At 35.9% G+C, this 26138-nt stretch overlaps 1 protein-coding gene across 4 annotated transcripts in view; it reads left to right on the forward strand.

Annotated features, from left to right (window-relative positions):
* Window positions 1-2901: 2901 nt before the first annotated feature.
* The window catches only part of RFX3 (regulatory factor X3), a 108855-nt gene continuing 85618 nt past the window's right edge, over window positions 2902-26138 (forward strand). For 2 of the 4 annotated variants that reach the window (XM_071425114.1, XM_071425117.1), the window contains exon 1: window positions 2903-3302. The gene's annotated coding sequence lies outside the window, so the exon portion shown is untranslated. The other 2 variants (XM_071425115.1, XM_071425116.1) reach the window with 2 other exon arrangements.

The raw sequence follows: 26138 nt of genomic DNA on the forward strand, positions 1-26138 counted from the left end.
TAGCTCTGTTGAAAATAAAACACTTAAAGTATTATAAATCTAGTATGAAAAAAAGGAATTCATAGGAATTCATGGGAACAAGAAATGGGATAGTTTTCCATTACCATTTGCAACATACAAAATTGCAGTAGAAATTCCTGCATATGACACCAGTTATTTTTTCAGAGGTGTTGAAGATCTGAATCTGGCAACAGAAAGTGATAATTTTTAAGGTACACAAGCAACTTCTGTCCAACCACCTCTTAGTAAAAAAACATTGATTACATTCTGATTATTCCTTATCCACATAGAAAGGTATAAAATTACTTTGAAATATGCAGCATATTCTGCATCTAAACACAAAACCCAAGGCTTTTAGCAATACAACCACTTTTAATCAACACTGCTTTCATATTTAAATTTGGCAGGTTGTTTAATGTCATTAGTTACAAAAATTCTATGAAGGGACTGGATGTTTTAGGGATTGTCTTGCAGCGAATAACTGTTGTATAAGTTTTTAAAAAAAGACTTCATAAAAAATGAAGTCTTTGATAAAGATCAAATTGATAAAATGCTAGGATACAAATTTGCAGAAATTTATTTGAAATTCTTTGAAACAGATTCCATTAGGTCCTGACTGATCTAAGTGGGCACATCTGCAAATTAACTACATAGACAGAAGCATAAAAATATTGAAGTGATTAAATAATCTTCCTGTAACAAAAGTAGCCACTTCCCTTTAACAAAGAAATTGATCATTTTCCTATAGACTGAAATGTTGTTATAAATTCAAATATTCTCTAATGTATAGTGATATTTATAAGTATATTTTAAATTTCTGCCAAGACCTCGATTTGTTCTTTTCATACAGATAGACACATAAAGTTCCATGATTTCAGGAAGAAAATCAACATCCCAGTGCTTTTATCCTCCAACTTTACACATTCACCACAGCTCATCCTACTAAGGTTGCCAAGCACATAACAATGCAAATGACAATTGACACAACAGAAAATATCCAGAATTAAAATACTTAATATCAATGCTTTCTTTAGCAACATAGATGACATAAATGTTGCTAAAGCTTTACCATGGAATTAGGTCACATCACTTTGGCAACAATTTTCGGGTAAAACTACTCAGTATCTGACACCTCTTTTTGGTTTTCCACCAAACCAAATAGTATGAACCTTGTTCATATGAAATTTAAAATTGTATGAAACACAAATCATAAAAGCTTTCCAAGTACAAGCTAAATTAAAGCATCTGTATTTGCTAGATAGAATGAAAGATACTTATCAAAACATCTTTTACCTTTAATTGAATGCATTGCTATATATTTTTATTAAATTAGATTGCTTATAGTTGTGTCTCATTTTCGTGTTTTTGAAAAGGTTAGTAATGTGAGCGTGACCTCTTAAAACACCCAGACATCCAATGAGGTTGAAGATCTCAGCTGAAGTTACTAGTTTAGCATCTCTCAAAAATCAGGTTCCACAGCAGAAATATCAAGACATAGCCTCAGCTGTAGAAGGGCTTTAAATAGTTTTATTAATTCAAGATTGTTCTGTTATAGATTTAAATCTCTGTCAATCAAGATCTTGTTTGTATATACTTAACCCTATTTCCCAGTATTTTTTAGTAAATAGTTGCCATAGCTTAAGATGGTTACACAGGGCCCTGAAAATCAGAGTGAATCTACTAATGTAAGAGCAATTTCAGTTTTTTTCTGTAGGGACAGGTGGAGTAGAATTGGTTGTAGACCATTCCACACAAATGTCAGGTGCTCTTAGCAGGAGTATTAAAAAGATATGACTGGTAAACCATAGGGTGGTAGAACATGTGAGGACACAGACCAGTACATAGATAAAGGGGGAACTCCACAGTTTACATGGATTATAGCATTACTGGCAACACAGACTGCTGCCACTGTGTATAAAGCTTCAGAGATACTTTTCTGGTTAGTAACAGGCTGCAGATGGCGATGCACGGGACTACCGGGAGACACAGTAGCAGTCAGTAGATGCAGGGGCACTGTACGTAGCCTCGACATATACACACCCACTGAAGGAACTTCCTGAGTTTGGCAAGCACTGGGACAGGCTGCCCACCGAGGTTCTGGATATCCCCTCTCTGAAGACATTCAAAACCCACCTGGACATGTTCCTGTGTAACCTGTTTTGGATGACCCTGCCTTGGCACGGAGTGGGGGTTGGACTAGATGATCTCCAGAGATCCCTTCCAACCCTGTGACTCTGTATACACCTGGAAGGAACAGATACAGCCTGTCAGGAGAGCATCCGGTTATCTCCCTTAATGCTAACCTCCTTGGAAGTGTTTAAGTAAAGACTGGACGTGGCACTCAGTGCCGTGTCTAGGTGACATAGTGGTGTTTGATCACGGATTAGAATTGGCGACCTCAGAGGTCTTTTCCAACCCGATGGATTCTGTGAGTCGGTGTGCCAGCTGGGACAAGGGCCCAACGCACGTACTCGGGCCAGAAGGCCACGTGGGTTGAGAGCAGCCACCGGGCACTCCGGGGCCTTGGCTCGGCCCCCCGCACAAGTCCGGGGTCGACAGGGCTGACGCGAGGCCACGGGCGAGTCGGCGGGACAGGAAAGACGACAGGCATAGTGGCGGCAGCGCTTCCCTTTCCATCGCCACTTGCCGGCGGCCCACTCCTCCTCCTCCTCCTCCTCCCCCCTCGAAAATGGCAGCGCGGGCCACGAGCGGTGGGGGAGCGGCCCGCCCGCCGCCATCTTGAAGCGGGAGGGACGCCGGCCGCCGAGCCCCTCCTGCCCGGCCTCCTGCCGGAAGTGGCGTCAGGCGGCTCCCGCGCGGCCACACCCCCCCCGCCGGGCCTCGCGGGGTCGCCGCACGCCCCGCACGGCGCCGGGCCCGCCGCGCGTGCCCCCCCTGCGCGGGCCGAGAACCGGGCGGGCGCGCGCCCCGGGCCGGGGCGCCGGGGAAGCGCCGCGCGCCAGCCGTTACCGCAGACCCCGCCCCTTCCGGGGCGCTCGGCCGCGCCGCCGCCCCCGCCTCCCTCCGTCCGCCCGTCGGTCCCTCCCTCCCGCTCCCGCTCTCCTTTTGTGAGTTATAGCAACCGTTGCCTTGTGAGTCGAGCGCCATAGTCACCGTAGTCCTGGCGACTGTTACCCATCAACAACAGCCGCTCCGCTCCCGCTCCTGCTCCTCCTCCTCCTGCCGCTGCTCCGCACCCCCTGCCTCACCGTCACCCACCACAACAACAACAACAACAACCGCAGCCGCCGCCAGCAGCAGCAGCGACAGCGGGAGCGCCGCCGCAGCCCGCCCCGGCACAGGTGAATGCGCTCGGCGGGCGCACCCCGGCCCTCCCTCCTCCTTCTCCGTGAGGCATCCGGGCCCGGGCTGCGCCTTCGGGCTGCGCCCGTGCTCGCGGGGCGGCGAGGGAACGCGGGGCTCCCCGCCGACCCCCCGCGGCCCTCCCGGGAGCGCTGTGCGGTCGGGGGGAGAGGGGCGGCGGGCATAGACGGGGGTGTCGGGCGGGAAGCGGGGCCGGCCGCCGTGCGGGCCGAGGAGGAGGAAAGGCTGGGCGATGCCGGGGACGCAGGCACGCTGCGGGACCTCCAGGACAATCGCTGGGATGCGGTGGGTGTGCGTCTGAGTTGGGTCTCGTTTGTACGGGTCGGGAAATGGAGAAATCAGGGAACGCGCTGCGGCCGCAGTCAAAGGTTAATGGCTTTAAACCTGAAAAAAGGCGTAGGGTTGAGAGGAAAGATGCAGCCGGAGACAGATCCTGTAGGACAGCAAGAGCAGGGGTTGATTTCCCTCTTTCACTTAGAGGGGCCTTGTTCTGATTTGATTTGGCTACTAAATGACTAAATGTTGCAGGTTTTTGTGAACTTGCTATATCTTTTAATGATACTCTCGTACTATCGATCATATGAACCCCCTTTTACTTTTTGTGCCGTCTCTGTGTAATTTTTTCTTTTATTCATAATTAATGTTGCAGTTTGTTTTTGTGCAAGCTATATTTTCTTTGTATTGTGAAGTGGGGTTTTGTTTATTCAATACCCCCACTAATACATACATAGAGTAGCAGGTTGGGTTTTTTTTCTTATTGCACTCCTTCTGCAGGGAATTGTTTTTAAATTATGCTTTCATAGTGACAGTGTAGCATGGAACAGTGCCTGTGTAGGTCTAGTTTATTGCACAGTGAGTTACGTTCGTGTTGAGAGAATCCATTTGTTTCCTTAAACTCTCCACGATGAAGGAAATTCAAGATACTGACTATGGGTTTCAGTGCTAAGCAGCGAAGAAAGGAGAAAAGAACAGTATGAAAAAGAAGTCTGTGTGATTTTGTTAGTGGTACTGCTTTTCAAGAGTACTTTTGTGAAAGAGGGAAGGGGCAGCTATTTACCCCTCAAAGAGATGTAGGAGGACTCATGTTATTAATGAGTATGACTTCCTTCTTAGTTTTAATCCAAAATGCTTGCTTTCTTCATCCATTTTGTGATTGCTTATTAAGATCTATCTTATTAAGATTTGTGTTGTCATTGATGTTGAATCATACTTCATATACTTTTTTAATTGTTTGTTTGGATGAAGTGAATTTTTGGCATCTTTTATGGCAATGAAACATTTAACATCTTAACATTTCCATACCCACTTCCACTCTCCCCTTTGACTTGTCAAATCATGTGTTGTTTTGGTAGATCTGAAGTGGTGACTTATTTATTTCCTTATTTATTTAGTAATATAATTAGGAAAAATAATGCTCTTGTTTTTAATCTAAACCCTACATATAATTGTGCATACATCTTTTCCATTTTTATGTCCTTAGATATCCAGTGTAAGATACGGGATTTGTCTCACATTGGAACTACCAATGAGTGTGACTGGGGCAATTTTTTCAAGCAGGTATTAACTAAAAAATCTGCTAAGTGGTTAGTGCATTGTTTGATACTGATATTCTTTGGAGCAAGGCATATTGGATCTTTTTTTAAATGTGTTTTAATATTTCATAGTTCACAAGAACTTAGAAAATAAATTATTTTAGATAATGACCAAAAGCCCCTACATCATCATCTTTTAATTTTTTTACTCCAAGATGATACCACTGTGTGCTAGTTTTGTCGGCCCTGGTGTAAATAAGTTCTAAATACACTAAGAATTTTCAGTGTGAGTTCTTGTTGGGTATCAGTTATATGGCATATCTAAGTCCTTATGAATTTGTTGTTAGTTTTTGTGATTGATTGGTTTTGAAATAATTCCTGGCATCTACTGTTGTTGAAAAGATGTCAGTTCTGCACCATACCTTTCTTGAGAAGCTCTCTTAGAGCAGGACAGAATACTGCTCAGGATGGGATTATTCCTGGGTATTGAAATCTGTCTTTGCAGAACATATATCCAGGCCACTGGGTAGCAAAGGAAAAGTGTGTGCCTGTGTGTGAGACAAAGTTTCTGTTCTAATTCTGCTGGGTGATATATACAGGTGTTTCTGAAAAATCGTATTAAAAGCACATTTTTTTGTCTAAAACCAAAGACCTTTATAGTACTATTTGGCTGCATTTTCCTTAGCCAGGGACTACAATTTGGAAAATAATAAAGAAGGTGTAATCATGCTTTTAATATTATGGACTTCACTGTGAAAAGTATTGACTCTTTATTCTCTCTGAGATACTGCAGTGATCACAGACGAGATCTGCATTATACATTCTGATTCCCTAATGACCACAGCTAACAAAATAGTTGGTGGCTATAATGCTAACTAGTGTTTAAAAATGACTTGGCTTGTGATATTTATTTATTTATTTATTTTAAATCTATAGGTTTTCATGACTTACAGAGTGTGACTATCTAATTTTGTTTCAACATATCCAAACAAAACAGTAAGGATCAGCTGCTCTATTGTGTTACTAGTAAACTAACCTACATTATGCTACTTTGGAGAAATCCTTTCAGTAAGGTAGTGTAGGTACAAGAAATCAGCGTCAAAGATACTGTCAAAAGCTGTTGAAGATTTTAAAGACATGGTGCTTTATTAGATAATTAGGTTCAGCTTCGTTAGGTCTATCCCATTTCTTGTTCCTTCCTGACAGGGTATTGTTAATCAAAGACTGCCTAGAGAAATAAATGTTGCACTTTATTTCCATTTACTAAACTTTTGAGAAGTCCAGCTGCTTTTGTTTGCTTCTCTTACTTGAAACGTAAGCCAGTGTCTAAAATGCAATAGTGGTTTATCATTGTAGTTCCTTTTAGTGTTGTAGCTAGTGTTTCTCATTTTCATGCTTTACTTTGAAAGGCTTTCTTCCCTCTGAAAATATTCTAGATTAGTTTTATTTTTTACGTGCAGTCTTCAACAGCTTACCACCTGCAGGTATGTGTCATGCAGAATGCTTAAAAAATGAATAGGCTTTAAAAATATATATATGACTATTAAAATGGTTTTTAAAAATCATTGTCAGTTGGAAAGGCATATGAATGCTCTACAATACAGAATAAAAAAGGAGCTTTCAGTGGCAATGTCGTGTCTTGTAGTTGGAGTTCCATTTCAAAATTGAGCTCCTTGTCAAATTTATGTACTAGAATACAAAAAGAAGAATGTTTTGAAATTATCAATGAAAATTTTTTGGGTTTTTTTCTTTTTTTTTTTTTTTGGCCAAAAATTAGGGCTGAAAACTTAATGAGGCTTTTAAAATGAATAACTGAAGTTTAAGACCTTTTATTTCAATTAGCCACAAGTTTATTGTCTATGTATTTTGCCTACAGTTGGTTGTCAATCAAAACAATACTTCTCTTTTCTCTCAGCTAAGACTTTGATTTTTAGATTTGGCTAAATCTAGTTTGTTAGGGACAGATGGCTGATTTAAACAGGTGTCACTTACATTTCTTGTGCCTTGTGTTGAAACTTCCAGAGGTTTACAAAAGAGCTTCCTAAAGCAGATGGTGATCTCCACTTCTGTGATTAGAAAAATGTACTTTTGTAGGAAATTATTTTCCCAGTGACTAGGTGTATTTTAATAGTTCGATGTGTCATATTAGACTTTATGCTTTAATAGTTAAAATGTCAGCAGAGTTTGAAATGTTTCATATAATACAATAATTTAAAATTTTTGTTTTCTCATTGGACTTCTAAAGGAGATGTGAGTATTTTGGTGTGAAATTCAGCAGCTTGAGTGTGTGGATAGCTGTAGACCTAGCAGATATATTGCTTGGTGTAACATTTTGTTCCACTACCTTTTCTACTTAAAGATTATTTCTTTTTGGAATATTTTTTAATAAAAATGAATTACTATTAAGAACACAAGGTTAGTGTGAAACAAATGTATGTTTAATTTTATTTTTCTGGCACCTTGATGTATTATCATATCTGCAGGTTTCTTTTCTTGTAAAATTTTTTATTCAGTACTTATAATTTCCTCAATTACAAAAGATTTTAATAGGGAAGAATGAAATTGAAGTTAGTTTTCTAATAATTTTTGATATTTTTGTTTTCTAAGGACTCCTTTTTTCTTCTTTTTATGTTGACTTTTTTATCTCAATGACTGGTGTTTATTATTAATTGTTTTCTTTTTCTAGCAGATGCACCAGAGGGTGCTGTGCTATTTGAAATACAAAAAGGAGAGAAAAATCCTAAAAGTTTGTTCATTGAAATGCATTGGTAAGGCATATGAGACTTGAATAAACATTACTGAAATTTTTACACTTTTCTGTGCAGTGCAATATAGCAAACTTTCTGTTTTGACAATATTATGTTAAAAATCATAGAGTAAATTGGCTGTTCTGGATCGGATTATGTCTGTGTATGTAGATTCACACACTTAAAATGCAATTTCTGTTCATCAAAAGAAAACAAACATTTATATGTAAATTATGTCTGTTTAACATATAGCTAAACCTATATAAGCTGTATACTTATTGAAGTACTACATGAATTTATGTGAGGCACACATGCATTTTGGGGTGACCTTTATTGTATGTTATATTTTTCATTTATTAGTCTACGTTCACATTTTATATAGCTAATTTGCTCATATGTGAACTCTTTTTAAAAAATGTATTGCTGTATATAAAATTTTTTTTCCTTTCTCATCTTCCTAGATGAAACTGAGGTGGGCATGGGAGGGTATGTACTTATGAATTGCAAAAAGGACAGGATATTTTTCTCTATTGATCAGTAGTTCTGGGAAAGAAAGCCACCAACCCACCTCCCCCTCACACCCTACCCCCACAAAAAAAACCCTAAAGAAACAACAGCAATCAAAAAACAAAACCAACAAAACAAACAAACAAAAATAACCCAACAAAAAACCAAAAAAAGTGCCCAAATCAGCCCCTGCCTCTACATATTTATAAGTACTAAGTTTCATTTAATAAAATTCTCTATGGATATATGAACCTGTCAGATTAGAAATTAATTGTAGTAACTTCTGTAGTTTAGTAATATCTATTTTTTATCATACCCCATAAAATTAATAAGGTAATATTTTTTCCCTATGTGTAGTGGTTAATGGTGTTGAATTTAGTGTAATTTCCTTTTGGAAACATGCGAAAAGATGCAGAGTGTAGCTAGGGTAGTACGCCTTAAATTGCTTCATTTTGGACACTGTTGCAAACAATTTAGTTGTTCTACCTGTTCCACTATTATAAGTTGTTTGGTTAGTTAGGAACTTCAGTTCTGGTGTCCTAAAATCAAGAGGTAGTGGATGGAATATATTGTGAATTCTGTTTGATAAAGAAATTTCCCATTTTACAATACAAATTTTAGTGAGACTTGGTAGGTTAATTTCTAGCAATTTAGAGTTCCTCTTTGAATATCTAATTTATTTCTAACTTGTCTTCTTTAAATTCTTGCATGACATTCATAGCAATGCTATGAGAATGCCAAATATTGTACATGAATGAACTGAAGTGTACTTGTAGCATTTATGATTTTATTCATTCATCAAAGAGAGGAAAGAGCAATTTAGCACTATTTTTAAAGGTCATTTCATTCACCCAGAGACCCAGTATTTTGAGTCCATCTCAGCTTCTTAGACCATCAGTGAGTAAACAGTATATTTAGTTCTTTCATTTCTTGTTATTGAAGACTGATTTCAATAAGTTTATAAGGCCTTTAAGGCAAGGACCACGTATTTAGATTTTGTTCAGGCTTTGGATGCTGCTACTACAACTAATGACTCAAAGCCATGTTTGCTGTTTATGTACCAAGTAAGTGGATTCTTCCTTCTGTTTTACTTCCTCATTATATTTAATCTAACTATGCCTTCTCTTACATACCACCTCAGGGATTTTTTCTAAACTCTGAAACAGTGTAGTTAAATCAAGCAACATTGCAAAGTAGAAATAGAAAGCGGCGTGTCTGTTAAAAGGTGAAGTATGTCAGTTTGCAGGTGCCATTGACTCAGATTATTCTACCTCAGTTAAGGTGTTCTGGGGTTTTGGGTTTTTTTTGTCTGATTACTTTTTTATGTGCTGTTAACTATACATCCTTTACAAGCAACTTTAATAGCATAATAGGATTCTGTGACAGAACTATTTACAAGACAGTTATTAATGTTATAGATAGCTATTTATTTATTAAAAAATACATTTTTGGCTCCGGTGAACCAGTTTATGTCTGCTAAATTTTCAGGTGATTCTCTAATACCTTTGGTCTGATTTTCTTCCCCTCTCCCCAAAAGTTCCTAAATCTGGGGTGGGAAGAAAGGACGGTGGCAAGCAGTCTTGCTTATGAATCTCTCTAATCTGACAGTGATATTGGAGGTTTATTGAATTTCTGAAGTTTCCTTTCTAGTGGATTAGATGACTAGGACTGTCAATTTGTACTATTGTCTTTTGGTGTGATCTCTTGCAGATTATCCACAAAGCATTTTGAAATGTTGCTGTTGTACTGTGTGGCATCATCTGAAGAAAATTAGTCTTGAGCTTTTTCTTCCTTGCATCATGGTAGCATTCTGCACTGCAAAGAGCTGGGAGTGAAATTAGCAGTGAAACTAACTGAGTTGAATGGTAAAAAGTAACTAGCATTATCTAAAGAGGACTTAATCTATTCGTTTTTGGTATGGGGAAAGCAAAAAAAAAACCCCAAATAGCTGTAGTTCTCATGCTGTTGGAAGCAGTGGTCAATGTCAGGATTTCTGTCTTACATTAAATGTCTCATAAATTTGAAGACTTATTTTCTATTTAACTGCTGCAAAAAGTATTCAAAATTCTCCATCCTCATTGTTTTGTTTTCCTTGTAAGATATCTGCTGTATTCTTACCTCCTTATTGTTCTGTGGCTTGAGAGTAGATACAATAGTTACAGACTTAATAAAGGAAGAATAAATGTTTCCTACCTCCCGTTTTTGCTGATGAGATGCACATTGCAGTTCTTCCATTAGGAAGGACATGTGGCTATACACAAAGGATTGTTAATTTGTCTTTCTAGTTAATATTTTATATATTGTGTTTATTATTGGAAGTCAGTGTTAATTACTTTGTATCCCAGAGAATTTAGAAGTACAATAAAAAAATAACCTTTCTTTAGAACTACTTTCTTTAATTAAAATCCCATTCTTCCTTTTCAGTGTTTTTAAGAAAAATAGTTATTGTATAATTGCCATTTAAAAACTAAATTGTCTCAAAATTTCTGATTGAAAAATCTGGAATAATTTAATGATCATCTGATATGCATTTTACAGTTAAGTTATATAAAGGTGTTGTTTAAATATATATAGTTCAAGAGACTGTTACAGTCATTTATAAAATACATGACTTGAAAACTATTACAATACATGAAAACTATTTATACTTCTATAGGAAGTATAATATATATATACTTCTATAGGAAAGCCCAGCTGTTTTCAAGTTAAATTAGCCTTGGATAGTGAGGAGCAGTTGAGCTACCTGTATAGTAGCTGATTTATCAAATTGACTGTTAGCCATGATATGAGTTGACACACTGTGGTAGCTAAGCTTGAACTATCATATCAACATTTGTATTTGTCTTTAGCATTTAGTTCACTCCTATTTTGTTTTGTCCACTTTCTGTTAAATCAATTCAACTGAGTTGCACTTTGCAGAGGAATTGATAAATAACTCTTCCATATTCATTGTATTGTTTTCCTGTCAGATTTAGTAAATGGAGAAGTGTAGAATCCAGGGTGTTTCTAATTCCTCACAGTTGAAACTGGGTAATATTAATAGCAATTCCCTGTAACTTCTAGGAAGTTTATTCATTAGACTTTCTGAAAAGCATGGAAGCTCTTCTGTGAGCTACATCATCCTTACAGTTGTTTAGAGAGTAGAACCTGCTTAGTGTTAAACCATAGATTTAATGTAATTTAATATAATTATTATTTAATAATAAGTGGAGGTAAGTAGGACAGAAATATAGCTTCATTCCCTTATTTTGTAGAAAAATTTTTGAGTTGCAAGTCTTGATTTTGAAGTGAGGCAAGAGTGAAGTGAGGCAATTAAGATGAGAACACAGCTCTTCATTGTCTCTTTCCAAGTGCTTTCTGATGCAAGGTTGTCCTGAGTTGCTCTGGCTTTCTCTAACTTTGAAACTCCTTTCTAGGGTAAGGAGCACAGTCCTGAGAGGGTATTGCATGGAACAGTAGTGAGCAAGTAAATGTATAGAGAGTTCAGTATGCTGGGTCTGTAGTGGTGTGGAGATGAGAATGGCTTACGGTTTTGCAAACCTCAGGCTAGTTCACAGGTTTTGTGTCTGAAGTACCCTTTGCTAGCAAATTTAAGTCACGCTGAGGAAAGGTTTATTTGCAGTAACTCAGAATTAGAGATGGTCCTACAAAGCAATAGCATAATTTATCATGTAAGTAATTATTCTGTCTTATGAAGCAGACCTTCCAGTGTTTTAAAAGTTGTGCGTTTACACTTACTCAGTTGCATCTGTTTGGTGTAGTGGTTTTTTACTGCTGTTGTTTCAGGTCATTCAGATGGTCACTATAAACTTAGGAACTTGTGTCGTCTGGAATATCCAGACTTTATGTTACTGTTTTATAGCCATACTTCCTGTGGAGGCAGATTTAAATTTCAGATATTAAAATTTCCTGCCATGATCTTGATAAGGGCCACTGAGTCAAATTTCCTGTCCTTAATAGGGCTTGAAGGTCTTCAGTATCTTCACTCCTTGGCCTACTTTAATACTTATTTCTACTTATTGAATGCTGAAGAAACTGACATTTCTTGAATTCAGGGAAGAGCTGGACACAGGATCATGATTTCAGTGCAGTGACCAACTTTCATGACCTGATGAAGATGGATTCTTAATGCAGTCTCAAATCATTGGTTACAAGTTTGTTTGTCACAAACATATTTCAGGCAACTGAGATGAAGAGAAGTTTTAGGATTACTTTCCATGTGAAAGATTGACATATAAGGGCACCCACTGCTTGATTTCAGGATGAAATACTAGATTATTTGGCTACGACTTGTAACAACTCAGTGCTGTAAATCTCAGAAGCTTTTAATGGCTTGTGTTCTAAACACAGATGTAAGTTTGAGATATTCAGAAGTTCTTGTGTCAGCATAGTTCTATTTTCTGTTACATGCTATGTAGGATGGTAACTCTTCATACACAGCTGAATTTCTTGAAAGCTCAACATCAACAGACCATCCATCTGCAGCCTACTGAAAAAAGGGTTAAACTGGAGCCAGTAGTTAATTTCTTTTCCTGTACTTAATAATAATTAATATTTTGAAAAACTACGAGCATTTTCTTCCCATATTTTATAAAATGGAAAAAAATAAAATGTCCAAGTCAGAAAAACAGGTGGATCTGGCTGATAGGAAAGTAGAAGTTATGTTTTTGTCATCTGTGATAAAGAAAGCTGTGTATGTGTGTGTAAGTCTTGGTCAGAAATGCTTTAGTATTTGTCCCAGAGTTTGTAGTGTAAGAATGGGAAAGTAACAGATTTCGGCCCTTAAAAATGGCTTGAAGATGTAATTGTGTGTTAATAGGGGGAATTGAGATGTTGATTCATAATGTGTTACATCCTCTAATAAAATTACATGTGTCATCTCCATAAAACAAACTGCATGGTCACAAGTATAACTTTGTTTTATTGCTATGCTTCTGACCTCCCATTGATCTGTTCTCTCTTAATATTTAGATTTCGTTTTTAAAAATATGTTCATTCCACATGAAGTACTTCTGTCTTCCATAGACTGATTCAAAAGCATTTTATGTGCTCTAGTTACAGGATTTAACTTGCTAGTATGGAAATGGTTAAGTTTACTGTAATGATGCCACAATGATTTTTGCTTTCTTGTTTCCTCCTTATATATATTTTTGACTATATTTACACTACTGTTGTATAGTTATATTGTTCCTAGCTAGCCCCAGTACTTTTCTCTACCCTGATGGACAGAAGGACAAAACACATTCCTGAAGCTCCAAGCCCCAGGGGTCGAAGGCCCCTATCTTGTCTTGGTTCTCTTTGGGAGCCAAGGTTCAAACCAGCTCTTGGAGACACATCTTCATAAATAGAGTTTAGTGCCTATCTAAGCTGGGGGGGAGTTCAGGAAAGGGTAGAACCAGGGGGAATTACCTCATCATTTGTGCTTCCAATTAAGGATTCTTTTCAATTATGATAATTTGCTAAACTTATAAAACTGTATTCACCCTGTGCAGGATTGGTATTTTTACATACCTGCCCCTTGCAGGCCTCCAATAAAGACCAGCCTTTGTATTACCTCCTATACTAATATTGTCTCAAAAGTGTATTGCTCATTTCTAGATCTTTAAGGCATCAATAAAACCAAAGGAACAGGAGATGCTTAGGATACTCAGTGTAGTATGGTGTGCAGTTTGTGGTTGGTTTGGTTGGTTGTTTGGGGTTTTTTTTCCTTTAAGAGTGAAAGAAATGTGGAAGATACTTTCATAGGAATAAGAATCATCTAGCAAGACATTTTATTTTAATCTGGATGGTTCAGCTTGTCAAATGGAGTTACTTGTGTTAGAACAAATGGTAAAACTGTTGGTTTTTACATCACTGACTGCTATGTCATTTCTGTATTGAGCATATTGTCTCAAATAATCTGCTAGCCATCCTTCACAGGGTGTTAGAAAGCTTGTCTTTTCTTACAGCAAACATACAGATTACCTATTATAAACATAGTTGTTTTAGTGAAATCTAGAACAAAAGTGGTCACTGAAAAAAATACTCTTTTAACCTGCTTCTGCAAGAATCTTCTGGACAAAAGAGAGAGAAATGCCAGTTCTGTGAAGCTCTTTAGGACTTCAGAGACCTGTAGCTGCAGATTGCAGGCTGGGGACAGAGTGGCTGAGACTACAGGCTGGATGAGACCCTGAGGTCCATGGTTGTCAGGTAGCTGAATATGTACAAGCAGTGTGCCTGTCCTGTAGGAAGGATAAAAAATGTCTCTTGGGCTGTATGGACACAGGTATAGGCAGGGAATTGAGATCAATGTTTATCCACATCTCTTCTGTATTTATTATACCACATTCACATGCATTTCTTGCTTTCTGTCACTCTTCTGCAGTTGTGGGAAAGATGTTGGTTGGAGTAAGTGCAAAGGGCCACTAAGATGGTCAGGAACTAGAGTGCACATCTGTGAATAGGTATGGAAGGACATGGACTTGTTCAGTCTAGAGAAGAGAGAGTTACAGGGGTCCCAACAGCAGCCTTCCCTGAAAGTGCACTTCCTATGGAAGTGTGTGGTGAAAGGATGAAAGACAATCACAAGACAATTAGATTAGACACAAGGAGACCTTTTTTCCCCATGAGGACAGCCTAACAATGCACCTTGGACTAAGTGAGGTTTTGCCATTTCCATCTTTGGAGATTTTCAGCTTCTGACTGGATAAAGCCCTGGGGAGGTGGTCTAATGCCAAATCTGAACCTGCTTTGGGAGGGAAGTTGGGCTTGGCAGCCCAAGCTGATATCTGTGGCAGCCCAAGCTATACTATAATTTTACTTGGGATTCTTGCTCTACAGCAGAAGTTCCTAGACGTGATCTAGTTTGACTTCTAGTCTTGTTGGCCAGTTCAGTTTCCTAGGACTGTATTTAAATCTTCACATCTGGAAGTAAAAGTGGAGGGATAGAGCTAGAGTCACAAAGTTGTCCTCTTGACATATATCACAAAGACCTAGATTGGGTGCCCAGGAGATGATCTCCTTAACAACACAACTCTTGGGTTCCTTTTTTCTTTGGTGTATTACATTTTTGTTATTTTGGTCCATTCATTCTACGACACTTCATTCTATGGATTCTGCAAACTTAGGTCTCGACATAGACTGGACTTCTCACATTTATTTATACAATATTTTAGATTGAAACCTTGAGACTTTTCACTGGAGTCCTGCAGAGGGAAAAAAATAAAAGCAGTAGCAAGAAACCAAAATTTTTTAGGTCTCTCAAGGAAAAGACAATGATGAACAAAGGGTTTTATGAAAGAAGAAGGGACCTTGGTTGAATACCTGGCAAAACCAAACCCCACTTGCTGATTTCTGTGGACAATTTTGTGTATATATCAAAGTCTTAATTTGCAGTTTTTAATTCTTTTGTTGTAGCAAAAGAAAAGAATAAACTAAAAGTGGAAGAACTGCAAATGACATTTTTATTGGAAATTATTCAGAATTTTAAAATAAACTGGATAATTTCCTTTCTTTGTTGAAACAAGTTCAGGGGTGTTGATGAAACATTCTATATTTGGCTTACTGCCTGGTGATTTGTAAGTGGTGTTCAGTGTGCATAACAGCCAGCAATCTGAAGAGGGTATCAATCTTTTTTGTAAGGAGGGTACCTAAAATATTTTCCGTGTAACTTGACTATATCTCTGTTCACTTCGATAAGAACTGGACTGTGTCCAAAAAAAAAAAAAGATTTCAGAAGGAAGCACGATCATTTTTGAGTGTATGTAAAGAGATGTTTGTTTTAGTAAAAGTATTTGCTTTATCATATAGTTACAGATATAAAATTAATAGCAATGATAGAGATCAAGAGCAAGGATCTAAAGAAGTATGTATTGCAGTAACTATTATTGGTGAAATCAGAAAAAATGTATTGATAATCAATGCTTCTGTTGACTGAAGTGGTTCTCTTTGGGGGTCTTTTGGTTGTTTTGGCTGGAGTTAATTATGATGGGACATTCAGATCCATAGCAAAATTAATGTGCTTTGATTTCTCTTACTCTTATTTAGCACTGCTTGAGGGATAAGCACAAATATATGTATACATTACTAATTATGATAAATGTAGTCTTGATAATCATGGCAGTATTAGAAAGTAATTCTTTTATTTAAATGGAGATGTTTCATATCAGCTAATAAGCTGAGTTGAATGGAATAATTAAGCCTGGATAAGCAATACATTATTTACGATGTATTTTTTTTTTATTCATAATATGTTAAACTTACCTCTGTCAAATTTGAGAATTTAAGTTAAGGAGGGGTGTAGGATATCCATAAAGTGTTTCCAGTGAATTTTTTTCCAAGGAAAAATAATTTTTCTGATTGAATAAAGTACATGAATGCACAGTAAAACTCAAAGTACCCTAAATGATCTAACACCATGACATAGTCAGTACCTTTTTCAAGTACCTCTATTCTAATGTGCTACTATTTTAGAATGTTCCTGTCAAGTCTTGCCTGACTTTTCAAAGTCAGTGATTAAAATGAATAGCAAGAAATTCAGATAGTAGAAATCCTGGTGGGCAAAACAAAGAGCTGCAGTAAGGAAAACAATAGAAATAAACTTAAACATATATCAAAATTTATATAATTTGTGTTCAGTGTTGTTGTGTCATAGTTTATATTTCTATTTTCCATATTATAAATGAGATAGCTAATGATATCTGTTTATTTTTACTGTTACTTGGCAATATGGAAGAGCAATGAAAGGGTATGTTATATAGTCGTATATCTTTATCTTAAGACTTAGAAATCAAATTCAGTTTCTGCTATTCATGACATAAATCTTGCATAAATACTGTGGCTGAATGTTCTTTATATTTGAATTGGTTTTTTATTCTCTAGAGGTGCAGTAGGCTGGAGCCAAATTAAAAAAAGTTACCAAATAATTATAAAAATCAGTTACCATCACCTTTTGTCAAACTATCTTTTGAAAGTAAAATTATTTAAACTTCCTGAGCATCAAGCTTTTTGTCAGATTATATGAAAATTTCCATTAGGAATGTTTTGTAACATTAGAAGCCAGAAAACAAATAAACAAACAAATATGCTTTGGATCCAATTGTGCAATTCTCAATATTCAATTTCTCAATATTCAATTTGTATAAGTACAATTACTGTAAACATAGAGATTAGTTAAATACACACTGTTGTACAGTTCTAGTCATTGTCATTGATTAATGACATTCTTTCCTCTTCTTTTTTATACTTAATTAATTTCCCTTAAATTTTTACTTTTTTATTATTTTTTATTTTCATTTATGTGTGCTGGTATGCTTTTCATTATTCTTTACTTCAGTTGAGTTTTACATTGTACTTAATTTTTTTTAACTCATTGTTTTTTATTTGAGGGCAAAAAAGCCATGCTAGATAAACCTAGCTAAAATGATTCCTTATGCATGTTTTCATTTTACAATTTCATGTTTTCAAATGCTTTCTACAGTCAATCTTAGCTAAGAGCTTAGAGAACTGTTTCTTTGTGAGAAAGCTAGTGGTGACTAAAGAGGGTTTAATAATTTTAGGATATTGTTTATAAATAAATGCCTGTAGGCTGAAAATGTAAGTTGAAATGGTTTGTTCTAAGTCACACATGGAATAAAAATAAAATATTGGTATCTATCCAGGAAATACAAGCTGTGGCTTGCTAAATCACTATCTTTTCAGGTGCTTGGTACTGTTAGGTTGGAAAAGCAAAACAGAATGTGCTGTGGAACTGAGTGTCTTTTACAGTGAGGTCAACAAAAAGCCAGGTGGAAGGGTTTTTTGTATGTTTGGCTTATAGGATTTTTTGGTGGTTTTGTTTGGGGTTTTTTTTTGTATGATTTGTATGTATTTCAAATGTTAAAATAGATTTCATTTCATGCGACGTCAAAAGCAACACTGGTAGTAACAGTGTCTTGTGAATAAATACCTGCTTGTGAAAGCTAATGTGTTGGGAAGGGTCACACAGGAAGGCAAACAAAGTTATAATTAATATCTTAAATAATGTTGTCAAGTGTGATAGTAAATTTCAAGCATGTTTGGTAAAATAGTATTTTTGTAGTGAGAGGTTTTTTTGTTGTTGCTTTCAACATAATGCATTTCTTGTATATTTCCTGTGGAATTGCTGCTGCTGAATTTGCTCTTAAATTGAGTATAAATTTCTTAAATTAAAAAAAAAAAGAAAGGACTTGGTAAACATATTGAAATTTTAGTTTTCTTGTTACAGTTACAGTACTTCAGATACATTGTTACAAAGCTAAGTAGATTTCTAAAGAGATACTTAAAATTCAGAGGGTAGGGCAGGGTAAAGGATATCTTTAGGACATAAAGCAGTATTTTATAACGAGACAGCCTTCTTTAAATGGCTTTCTAAATTTCTAAGTTTGTAAATGTTCCTTTCTTTCTTTTAAATTAAAGTATATGCCAGTCTTGAGGTTTTTTATGTCAGCATTTTTTCCTTCCTTTGTGTTTATAAATGTAGTTCTTTTTTTTGCTGCTTTATTATATCATCATTAGTAACAGTGATATCTGCTTACATATATTTTGCAATTACAATTATTTTTTCAGTACTTTTCTGGCACTTACCTTTACTTATTAAGCTCTGCAGTTCAGTATCCACAGTTTGGCTATTGTTTTTTTTCCCCTGTTGTTGTTGGATGCCTGGCTTGGATGTGGTTTAATATTTAACAATTTACCTGAGATAGTGGGGTATGACTAGTCTGCTAAGCTTCACACAGGGCTGACATGGTTGTAGGGATTGCCTACAGGTGCTGAGATTGGTTTTCAGGGACTGCCTGATTTTTTTTATTTCCAACAGCCACTTTGCTTTCATGTTTGCTAATCTCTAGCTTTCTCTCAGTGTGCTTTAGCCTGCTTCATGGCAATGTATACAGAATTGATACTTAAAAATATGTTTGGAAGAACATTCTTTTAGTCAGTTTGATGTAATTGGAAATAACTTGAATTGAGAAATTCAAAATCTGTTTCTTTTAACGGCTACATGAAAACAGGTAAATCTCCAGACCTTCTAGAAAATAACCCAAATAATCCCAATAATCCCAAGGAGTGGAATGCTTGAAGAATATCTTAAAACAAGATCTTGAGTCATTTGGGGGTTTGGGTGGAAGGGGTATATTTGTTGTTGTTGTTTCAGTAAATTCGGGAGCAGTTGTATGGACCATGCATTTGGTCTGGTCTAATTGTGGTGGTAGTGAATTCTATCCTAAGAATAGGATTCTAGAATTATGAGAGAACCATTACCTTCATAAGAAATTATACTAATCTGGAATTGTCTCCTAGAGCCAAGGGAACCTTCAGCTTGTACAATTCATCTCAATGGCCAGTTTACAAGCAAGTTATCTTCTGTAATAAAGGATGAAGGAATCTTAGGCTCCTCCTTAAGCTAATTATAGTGAGATTCTGGTCAAGTTACTTTTACTAAAGTGTCAGAGAAGACAACCAGAGTGTCTCACCAGACTGAAGGCATCAGGGCATGTTTTGTGTAAAAAAACCACTGATGTCTGCTGATCTAATTTCCTTCAGTAACATTAAAGTAAATATACTTACAGAAGAACATTTAACGAAAAATGGTGGATGGACGTAGCTTTGGATCTGTTCTCTTTGTCAAAGTCCTCCTTTTCTCTAGTAAATTCTTGGGCCACACAAAAGTATGTTACAAGCTCTAACAAATGCTGAATGCAGAACTTAATTTAGATAATCAGTACCTACTTTTTAGTTGTAAACCTTAGGTACTTTTACAGCATGACATTCTTACTTCTCTAGCTGTATCTGGTTGTTGGTGTTGTCCAAGCACCCTGTCATCTTTGAGGTCATGATGTCCAGGCTAACATACTACAGTGATCCTTTTTTAATAACATCATAAAAGTAAACTAGCAATGGTGGTTATACACAGCAATTCTTTAGATTTATGGATTTGGTTAGAATGTGTTTCATTCTGGCATTTTGTTTTAGACTCTACTGGATTTGTGGCTGTCAACTATTCCAGGCTAAATCCCTCAAATACAGGGACTTATGCAGGTTTTTTGTTGTTTGAGTGTTACCTGACACAGGTGAAAAGTTCAGTTTTGCCTTTGAAATAGATTTTGCAAACTTAAAAATTCTGGAAAAGTAAAAAAGTTGAACTTGGAAGAGTTTGAATTCATGAATGCATTCTGCTGATATTTGCTGTTTTACTCCCAATCATCTGAGATTTTTGTCTTCAGAACACACTTCATATTTGTTATTGTTTTCATGGTTCCCCTAAAAAACATCCGCCACTAAGTAGTACAAAGCATTTTGGAAAGGATAAACCCTAGCATTTCCTTATATTACTGCTAGAATCAATTTTGTGGCACTGTCTTTTACATCTAGATAACTGATCTTAACATTTCCAGTAACTACTAGGGCAGTGCGTTAATTTCTTAAATTTGTACTCTTAGGAAAATAAATTTGGTTTGTTGTTTTTTCGTTGTTTTTTTTTTCTGATATGCCTGTCTGTCTTATTCAAAAGATAATTAGTAGTTTCAGAAAAACATAGTAACAAAATAATTAGCTTGAAAAGGTAAGAAACCATAGATGCTACCATTGAAGAAGAGGCATTTGCAACTTACTTTTCACTCCCAACGTTCTATCCTATCAATTCACTCCTGACTGGATAGTCAGGCAGCAAATACTCACAATCTAATCTATAGTGTTGTATGGATCCATTTAAAGGACCAAGCTGGAGGAAATACTGCTTTCTTAATTCTGATGCCATGGAACAACTTGTTCTTTGATGCAGACTGGAACTGCCTCAGATAATTAAAAAGAAAAGCCATAATAATCAGCTCTTTTTCATGTCATTTCTTAGCCATTCTTCAGCAGATTTACAGAAATATTGCTGTAAGAAATTAATCTGTAGAGATTTACATAGATCTCTAATATGTAGAATGTGTAAAGGTGACAAAGACACACAAAACTAGAACTCACTTGGAATCTGCTTAGAGGTTTGTTGGACATCTTTTGATATAGATTATAAAAAAGAAATATTCTGCCATTTCAGAGTTAATTAAGTTGGGTTTTTTCCTCCAAGTTCTACATTTATGATCTAGAGTATGAAAATTGTATGAAAATGTATTGTTCTGTCAAAAGTTTATTATAAAATATCTTTGCAGAGCATATTTAGCAACTCCATTATACTATCTGGTTAGTATGTGAAGGTTAGAATTTGACAGGGTTTGGAGTTAACAGATTTTAGCTTTGCTAATTTAAATGATGGATTAGAGGAGAAATACTGCTGTCTGCTTTGTTGTAGTGTGCGGTGTAGGTTCTGTATTGCTTCTTTGTAATTTTTTGGAGTTTGTATTTGTATACTGTATTCAAACCTGTCATTGTAACTTTTTTTAAGGGTATGTCTGGAATTGGGGTTGACTAAGGAAAGTGTTAATCTTTTTAAATAAACTGGTTAGAGCCATAGGAGAGGGCCTGTGGTGTTTTCAAGGCTTCTCAGCCTGAAAGTGCCGCATAACCCTTTTAGGTTGCATAGCAACAGGCTCCTAGCAACAATAATAGATTGAATTTCCAATAGTGACCAGGCCGGATGTAATAATAAAGCAAGAGTACTATCAGTTGTCATGGTTTTCTTTTCACAGTAAACTAGTGTTGAATTTAGGGAGATTCTGTTTCTCAAAGTGGTGAACCTCTTTGGAAAATGAAAGTAATTTTGAAAATTGAAGTACCAAAACCCTGACAAGGTGCTTAAAATGAGTGACTTTGATGTCTAGTAGTTCAGAACATTGGAGAAAACAAAGAAACATTGAATTAGTTGTTCACAAAGAAGAGTTAATAAAGAAGAGTATTTAGTAACCACTTTACATTGCTTTTAAATCCCAACTTCTTTTATAAATGGACCTGTACTGGATCTTCATAAAAACCCCTAGCTGTACTGATAAACATAGTGTTTAGAAAAGTTAGGAAATACATTGTCAGTATACTGTTAAAAGGTAATGAATAAAACTGAGTAACAGATTTGTTTCATGGCACTAATCTGTCAGTATTTCAGGACCTGTTATGTGTGAAAGATAGAAATATATGGATAAGCAAGTGACTCGGAATGAGACAGAAATAATCTCATTAAATAGTAATAGTTGTAATTCCAGATGATTACATTTCAGTTTTAATATTTTGACCTGGCTAACAGTTGAAAATTGTTACACTGGTTGTTAAATAAAGACGTAGATTGACACTAGATTACCACCATTTTTCAGTTCCTGTATGTGGCTTTGGGATGGTGTTGAAGTGTCACTGTAGTATAGGCCAGTTACCTTAACAAAAAAGACAAATTAGTTATTTGTAATCTGCTATATTCCATTAATATGGCACTCTTTGTTTTCTGAATAGATGAAAACTGCTCTAAGAGTATAAAACATTCATCTTTAGTTACTGATAACAGGGGCAACTCTGGGGGCTGTACAATATTGAAGAAAGGACAATAGAGAACAAGAAGTTTGGCAAAAAATCTGTGTAGTCCATTGGGCTGTACATTTATCCTACTACTAAATTACCACAAAATGTAATGCATTGTGGCATGGCATGGCATTGAATGTTTAATCCTATTTTGTTTTAATTAGTGCTGTTGATATGCAAATTTATTTTCAGAATTTTCCATTTCATGTAAACATATTCTATTCTCATATTGTTTTATTGTAAGAACAATTACACTACAATTTAGTGTAAGAAGTCAAAATGATTGTCTTTTTGTTTAACATCTGTAAGTTGAAAACTGTAGTTTGGAATAATTTACCAGATACCAATTCTGAAGCAAATGTCTCATATGCTTTCTGTTTATTTTTTGTAGTGTTGTCTTTCTTTTCTCAATACACTAACTATGACTAAAATAACAAATACAAGCAATAATGTTGGTTTATATAGTGTTAATGAAATGTTGTAGAAAATTACAAGACGTTTAAAAATGCAGAATTTTTTTAATGGGTAAAGAAACAGGCAGAAGTAGTGAAAGCTTCCAAGAAAAAAGCTATATTAGCATTAAGTATAATTCTTGTGTGGAAGACTACAAGGTCTAACTAATTTTTTGGACTTAACTGCTATTTATATGCTACTGGAGTATGTATTATATTCTTTCATAAATTTACCCATGTACAATATTCACTCTTTGATGGTATACTGTTATTTATGCCACATTTATCTGCCAAGAAGAGTGAAGAATGTCAATGAGATGTTTTTCTGCTTAATTAAATACTTAACACTCAACTTAATAGGTCTACATCACATAAACATAGCTGTTAATCAGATATAAGTACAGAATGCTGTTTGTGCATTGGACCTGAACTTGTGTGTTCAGTATCTCTCATTTTGATTCACCCTTGAAGATCTTAAAGTTACTTGTTTTGGAAAGAGAGGTGTAGGAAGCTACTGTGCAGAATTCCTGGGAATCAGACCTGCTTTTTTCTGGAGAGGACAAAGATGGACAAAAATAATCTTTGATGGTGGCCTTTTGAAGAGAGAGATGGAATTTTCAGGTTATTTAAGCTGTATATATAAGATTTATGTATTTTTATATTTCTGGAAAGTAATTCTTCAGAATGCTCACATTTTCCTTTTTTTTTGTGAGAGTTTCATGATTGAAAAATTCCAGGCTGCCTAATATTTACGGATTTTCCTAGGTATTTTCCTATGTATCTGACAATTAAGGATCTAAGATTTCTGTAGTATTCTGAGAAAAAAATACTCTTGCCATTTTTCTACTAAATGCATTTTATGTTGTAGTAAATAGGAGAGCATCTAAATAGTATTGCTAAGTATTACATACAGCTTTACATTATACTTACATGTACTAGTTCTTTGTGCTTCATTTGTCTCATATTTTTAATAGAATTTTTGACTATTCTGAAAATGCTGACTATGATCATACAATCTTCAATGTAGCCCTTGGGGCTACCTATTTCGTATTACTTACTTATGAGAAAGCTGTCGTTAAGGACTTCTCTTTTAAGAAATTTACAGATATATGTGTGAATTGCTGTCTCTCATGATTTAATTTTTGAAGCATACTAGAACAAAAAGCCCAGTGTTTGGAACTTGGGTAATTTCTAGGTCTTTCTAGAAGCAGAGAAATTTTTTGTTACAGTCATGGAAGGTGCCAACCTATAAAGCAAATCTTATATTTATTTTCTCTTACTTCATCATGGAATATAACTACCAAGCCAAAATCAGTCAGTATCATCAAGTTATTCATGCCTTGAGATAATATGCCATTCAGTTTTTAAATGAATATGAGAATAGTGGTGATACCACCTTACAGTCATTTGCCTCATTGAAATAAAATATATTAAGCCTCTAATCATTAGATAAATAATACTGCAATTACTTGAAATTTCAGTAGCTAGGCCTGTTTTTTCCTTTTCTGTACTGTAGAAGACAGTATCTTTTGAACTTGAAGGTGTTTTGACATAACAAATGTGACATTAAAATCCGTGTAATTCCTTTGAATAATTAATTGACATGCAAGTGTTCTTATAGAAGTGGCAAATGTAGGATGTATCTGGTGTTGTTATTTCAAAATAGTATTATTTTATAACTGTAGTAATGCTCACTGTAAAAACATAGTGTTATAGGTTCAGACATACATCAGTTCTTTTAAGAAGTTTCAGTTCCTTAATGTGTTTAACCAGGTAATTTTATCAAAATTTATTAACGTGTCAATTGTGTCATGTATTTGAGTTTGGGGGGAAGGTGGGAAGGGGATATTCCCAAATGTATTCTAGTACTATTCAGCTTTCTTTGATATTGTTGTTTTTAATATCTGAAACAAAACCATTGTAGTGTTGAAAAAATATCTTTTACCAGGTAATGATGCCTTAAATGTGGAGAGTTTGACTCCTGGCCTTTACTATTACTCACTTCTGGCTGCACACTACAGTTCTTTCCTACACTTTTCACTTCCATTCTGTATTTCTTCTTCAGTATGTGAGACAGATGGGTAATGAGAAAAGCAAGTAGTTTAATTTTGAGATGAATCAACAAAATATCAAACTGTATGACTAAAACCATTGTAATGTCACAGTCTTGCATACCCTGCAGTGAGTTGGATCACAAGGGAGCAGCTGATCACTGTGAAAAATATGTTGCTATCAATGCTCTCTCTGGGGATTATTTAAAAATAGAAATGTGTGGAAGGGAGAATAGGGACTTGAAATGTCCAGAGAGTAATTGAAAATGAGTTCTCTAGAAAATGAAATTTGGGGCAGATTTGGTAGAAAAGGACAAAGGCAAGGTACCCAAGGTACATTCTTCACCTTGGTTTTTATTGGTAAGAACCTCCTAGAGATGTCACAGGTACTAGTGGAAAACTTGTGGATCATGGAAAGTTTTCCTTCTGTGAAGGAGTGTCAGGTTATGATGATTTAAACAAACATGACATACAAATTTCCATTGATTCAGGGAAAATGCACACAGGAGTGCTGAGGGAGCTCACCAATGCCACCAGGAGATCACTCTTGACTGTTTGAAAGGTCATGGTGGTCAGGGGATGTTCCAGATGTGGGGCTGGGGATATGTGTTTTTACTACATTTCTGATCCATGCTTCTGCCTGTAGATAATTACCAGTTGTAATTATATATATTCTTGTTGTTTTATATATATTCTTACTGTAAATAACTACACAGTCTTCCACATGTGTTACTCCATTTTATTAAACCTTTTTTTTGTTTTTCAAATTAATAGAGATCTATGTAGTGTTCACTTTTGCTTAAGATTGTACTTTCTTTTTTGGTAGAATACTGACTAAAAACAGATACTAGCACTAGATAATTAAGCTATTCAGCTACCACTTTCAGAACATTTATTCTGAATGCAACATGATGTGATTTAGTTAAAATACTTTCAATGCTGTTTTGCTATCTGGTTTATTAAAGATGCTTTAGGATAGTATAGCCTCTACTAGTAAAAGACTAATGTAAGGAAGTAATTAAAGAATAGAATTGTTCATGGTGAGTTGGATTTCATTAATTTGGTCAGTTAAATACCTTAATTAAT

This window comes from Agelaius tricolor, unplaced genomic scaffold (assembly GCF_023055355.1).
Source record: "Agelaius tricolor isolate 1412-34295 unplaced genomic scaffold, bAgeTri1.0.p SCAF_4, whole genome shotgun sequence".
In the NCBI taxonomy this organism is placed as follows: Eukaryota; Metazoa; Chordata; class Aves; order Passeriformes; family Icteridae; genus Agelaius; species Agelaius tricolor.